Source organism: Mastomys coucha, unplaced genomic scaffold (assembly GCF_008632895.1).
Source record: "Mastomys coucha isolate ucsf_1 unplaced genomic scaffold, UCSF_Mcou_1 pScaffold7, whole genome shotgun sequence".
Classification (NCBI taxonomy): Eukaryota; Metazoa; Chordata; class Mammalia; order Rodentia; family Muridae; genus Mastomys; species Mastomys coucha.
In genome coordinates, this window is record NW_022196913.1 from 44,618,316 (window position 1) to 44,624,171 (window position 5,856).

The following is a 5,856-nucleotide window of genomic DNA, read 5'->3' on the forward strand; positions in this document are numbered from 1 at the left end:
GGATAAGCAAAGGGAATGCTGTCACTCCGCTGCATTTCTCTTCTCAAGCAGACCAGCAAGGACAAAGATGGAGTTAGACAGAGGTCGCACACCAGAGCCTGCCTACAAACGTGTTTTATTGAATGCTGCATAATAGTTTTTAAAATATCGAGCCCTTGTTCAAAACTGAGAAGATTGCAATTAAAATTCCAGTGTTTTGATCCTCTGGCAATATACAAAGCTTGCTGACAGAGGGTAAACAGTTGTGGCTGGCCTGGCAGTTGATGGGTTGGAGATGGGCAAACTTTGCCAGCAATTTACTCCAGGCTGACAGTCCCTTCCCTCCATGTGGCTGACCACACACAGAAGCATAGAACCTTAAGGACAAACAGGGTTTGCAATATTCACTGTTGTATCCTCAGAGCCTAGAGCAGTGTCAAAAAAGCCCTGGGAGCTTAAAACATAGCTACTATAAATGAAATGTTCTAAAGGTAGATAGGTCCCTTTAAAGAGTAGATTTAAGACAATAGAATATATTCAAAGCTGTCATAAGACACATACCATTTATATACAGGCAGGTCAAATAAATTCTCTAGATCCTTAGGCAGAGAGAGTGCTCACAAATTATTAATCTCTGTACCTGGCACTAAAAGTAGACACAAGTCAAGTAAAATATAAGCAAATAGACTGAACATATTCTGCTCATTCATCTTCTTTTCCAAACCCCACAGGCCTAGAATTTGAAACTCTTAAGGAGTGAAGAGCCTAGGCCTGATACCACAATGATATACTTCTCAAGTTCCTTCTACTCAAGTGTTTTCTTCTATTATCTAAATCTATACTGAGGAGTAAGTGAAAAGAACCATATAAGACAGACCTTGGAAGGGTGTGAAGACACGGTGACTCCCCACAGAGCTGATAAGAACTAAGGACCCATTGACACAAAATCTAGAGATGATTCAAGTTCCTACAAGAAGTAACACCAACTGCCTTTATCAGACGCATGCACAAACCCTTCATAAACCAGGAAGAAGAGATCAACTGAAACCCTATTAACAGGTTTCAAAACCTGAATGATTTGGGTAAGTGTTTCCCCAAAAACCTAATATCTGAGGCTTGGCTCCCTCATTGTTGATACTAACAGGCAGTGGTGAAACCATGAAGAGGTGTGGTCCCATGGAAATTAGAGAGCTGAACACTCAACCTAGGATGTCAACATGCTTTTTCTGTCCCCTTCTCTCTTTCTCTTCCATCCTTCCCTCCCCACTGCCTCTCAGCTACCATGAATACCACATTCTCTCCATAATATACCACACGCCCAGTCAATGACACTAATGGACCACAGGCTAAGGCCTCTGATACTGTAAACCAGAATAAAATTTTCCTTCTTTTAACTTTGTCCTCTCAACCATTCTATTACGGTGTGCACTGATTAGCACAATGACCTAATGTGAGAATAAGAGCCAACAGAATCTTCAAACCCAAGTGGGATTCACTCTCACCCCCTGGCATTGCTCCACTGCCTCCACAGGTTCTTGGAAAAAAAGATGAGGTGAAATGAGTCCAAGAAGTAGTTCTAAACAAGGAGCAGTTTTGCTATCAACTTTGGCAATGTCCAGAAATATCTATACTGCCACAGTACACGTAATCCTATTTTATGTGGTAATTAGAGATCGAAAAGCCATTAAACATCCTGAAATATGTAGATTCTCCTTTTGCGAGGTACCATGACAGAGAAAAAAGAGATTTTTTTTTTTTTTTTTTTTTTTTTTGAGACAGGGTTTCTCTGTATAGCCCTGGCTGTCCTGGAACTCACTCTGTAGACCAGGCTGGCCTACGAACTCAGAAATCCGCCTGCCTCTGCCTCCCAAGTGCTAGGATTAAAGGCGTGCGCCACCACCACCCGGCTGAAAAAAGAGATCTTAAAGGCAGGGAGAATTGATAATGGAATACAGGTGACATGAGATCACGGTGGACTATTGAAGAGGAAAAAAAGGTCCCTGAAAGCAAGTGTGGAAGGGAAAGTAAATGAGAGTCATGGACATCCAAGTAGAATGACATAAATGCCAGAGAATACCAAAATGGAACTGATTCTTTTCAATGTCAACCCTTAAAATATTAACAAAAATAAAGAACCAAATCAATAAGTAAATAACCTAATGAATGTATGAACAGAATCCATTGTTACCCAGATACTAGAACTAGTGGATAATTTAATATAAAGTGTGAAATGCTCTCTATATAAAAAAGTAAGAAATATACATGAATAAATGAGGACCTTTAGGAAAAATATGTTAGGTATATGTACTGGCTGGTTTTGTGTGTCAACCTGACACAAGCTGGAGTTATCACAATGAAAGGAGTTTCAGTTGAGGAAGGGCCTCCATGAGATCCAGCTGTAAGGCATTTTCTCAATTAGTGATCCAGGGCGGGAGGGCCCATTTTGGGTGGTGCCATCCCTGGGCTCATAGTCCTGGGTTCAATAAGAAAGCAAGCTGAGCAAGCCAGAGGAAGCCAGCCAGTAAGTAACATCACTCCATGGCCTCTGCATCAGCTCCTGCATCCTGACCTGCTTGAGTTCCAGTCCTGACTTCCTTTGGTGATGAACAGCAATGTGGAAGTGTAAGCTCAATAAACCATTTCCTCCCCAACTTGCTTCTTGGTCATGATGTTTTGCACAGGAATACAAACCCTGACTAAGACAGTATAAAAACGAAATAGCAATGGGAGGAATGGCTTCACAGCCTCCAGGATGCCATCCAAAACCTCAACATGACAGACTATAGAGCCAATGGATCTCAAATAGTCTTAGCACACCTATCAACTGAGTACAGGAAATGGAGAGAGGAAAAGAAAAGGGTCTGCCACTCAGAGAGGAAAGTCCTCTTCAGCTCAGTCACAAACCAGCCAGAAATATGGCAGGAAGAACCTGGGGGTGAGCCAAAGGATACTGAGCTGGATACTCCTGAGTGATAACACTACAGGGAAGACTCAGAGGACCTGAGCTCTCTACACCACCACCCGTTAATTCAGATGCTGTACAAATATGCAAAGTACACCAAACAGAACAGGAGAGCCTGGAAGAAAGTCAGCTGTGAACATCTGAAGCCTGAGTTTTGAAAGTGCTCTGTATCCTTCACACAGATCTGGCAGCAGAGGGATTTGAGGATGAACACTGCGTGAGCACCGAGCTGTAAAAGCTATGAAGACATGGAAGAGCCATATAAACGCTACTTGTCACACACTGAAAACAGTGCTAGGCCTGGAGATGTAATTCAGCAATACAGTACTTGCATGTAAGAGACTCTGGGTTCAATTCCCAGCCTCACCAAAGAAAGAAAGGAACAGAACAAGAAGGAAAGGAGGGAGGGAGAGAGGGAGGGAGGAAAGCAAGGGAAGGAAGGAAGGAAGGAAAGAAGGAAGGAAAGGAGAGAGAGAAAAAGAGAGAGAGAGAGAGAGAGAGAGAGAGAGAGAGGAAAGAGTGGATAAGCCTCTGCAGAATCCATTGATGGCTCAGCTGGTTAAAGCACTTACCACACTTTACCACACAAGCCTGATGATCTATGTTTGAAGACTAGAACTCATGATAAATGAAAAAAAAAGAAAAATGAAAAATGAAAACTGCCTTCAAAGGTTATTCTCTGATTCCACATGCACAGTGTGGCACATGATGCCTACCTGCAAGCGCGCACCACATACACACACACACACACACACACACACACACACACACACAGACAGAGAGACAGAGACAGAGAGACAAACACACAATTAGTAATAGCAATAACTACAATTTAATCATTCAATTTTGACAAAATGAATTGACAATTTAACATCAGTAGCCACACATCACAGGGAAGACCGACTTAACAGGTGCAACACTTTATTAAAATTAAAACAAGCCAGACAATAACACAAACAAAAGAGAATAAACAAGCCTTCAAGGAAAACATCCAGAATCCTATTTGTTACGGTGTGTTGGCTAAGATGTCCCATTTTCAGCAAACATTACAAGACAAAGACAGAAAAATAAGTGTGACCTATATTCTGGTGAGTAAGCTGTCAATAAGAATTAACCCTGAGCCAAGCCAGTAAGGTTTTGTTCACCAAAGTCACCGTCTTGTCAATGAACAAATGGAAGAAACCCAGCTTGAAAAATAAAAGAAAATATAAGAAGAGAATTTAAAGTATAATTATAAAGAAAAAAGTATGCCTTTAAAACTAAGAGCCATGCCCCACTTAAAAAAAAAAGTATCCTCTTTTAAGACTGTACTGAAGAAATAATCATTAGAGGTAAAACTGTTTGGATTTTAGATGAAAATTTTTCATGGCCTTGCTAATCTTTCATAGTTAGATACAACACCAAAATAACCATCAAAATGAAACGAGAAAATAAAAAGTTGACTCTTCAAATTTAGAAAGCTTCATCTCTAAAAGATATTCATACTAATTTTCTATTGCTTCAAAACACAGGAGGAGGAAACTAATACCATAAAATACCCATTAAGCTCACAGTTCCATAGTTCGAAAGTGACGCACCATGACTAACTCAGCTCAGAGTGAACTCAGGTTGGCTACACTGTCCTCTGAAGCACAGGATGCTTTCCCATGCTCTTCTGGTAGCATTTGTAAGAGTCAACATGACAAAACTTGTCTGGCCTGGAGAATCTGCCTCTTAAGACCAGGTAATGTGGAGTTGGAATTTCCCCCAAAACTCCTTCCCAGTGATATCTCGATTTGATACAATATCTGGAGGCCAGAAACTTAGAGAACTTGGAACTTGAGGGACATTTAAAAGTTCTGTTCAATGAAACACATGAAAATGGAAAAAACAAAAACAAAAACAAACAAACAAACAAAACTACAGGTTGGGAGGAGCTGTTTTTAAGTTGTATATATAATAGCTTATATCCAGAATTTGAAAACAACATGTGAATTGAAAAATAATTTGGCACTGGGTATAGTGGTACATGCCTTTAATCCTAGCACTTGGGAGGCATAGGAAAGTATATCTTTGTTAAGTTTGAAGATAGCCTGGTATTCATGGTGGGTTGCAGGACAGCCAGAGCTCCTAGTTAGGTCCTTATCTTGAAAAATAAAATCAAAACAAATTAACAACAAACAAAAAAAACTTGGCAAGCAACCCAGGAGTAAAGAACATGGATAGACATCCATGTAATTCAGCTTCTTCACTTTCCCTTAATATCTGACATAGACAAAATAAAGGAAGAAAGGTTTACTTTGTCTATAGTATCAGAGATTTCAGTCCTAGGCTGTGTTGATTCAATACCAGTTGAGTATTTTGGTGATAGGAGCTTGCAGCTAAGTATATGCATCTCATTAGATAGGAAGTAGAGAACCTGGGACCAGGTACCAGTTAAACCTTTAAGAGTGTACCACAGTAACCTATATCTTCTAATGAGTCCTCCCCTCCAGAAATCTTCACCACTTTCAAAAATTAGACCAGCAACTAAGGACTAAATATTCCACACATGAGTCACTGGGGGACATCTCGTACTTAAACATAAGAACAAATTACAAAGCAAAATATATAAATGGCTAATGGGTACACAAGATGCTTATTCGGGGCCAATGCCCCTTCCATGAATCTCTTAAATTCTTAATAAGATGAATTTCTAAGCACAAAACTTAATTTTTGTGCACACAAAATTCATATGTTAATGTTAACAGTGGATTTTCATTGCTAGAAAATATAAACTGCCCAAATGACCCTCAACCAACAAATGGTTCAATACATAGCTATGGTACATCTAGGGGCTAAATAAATCTAAAACATGTTTGCTAAGAAAAGAGTATAGACTCAAGTCCCACATAGTATATAGTTCTATTTCTAAGACAGTTTATAAAAAGATAAAA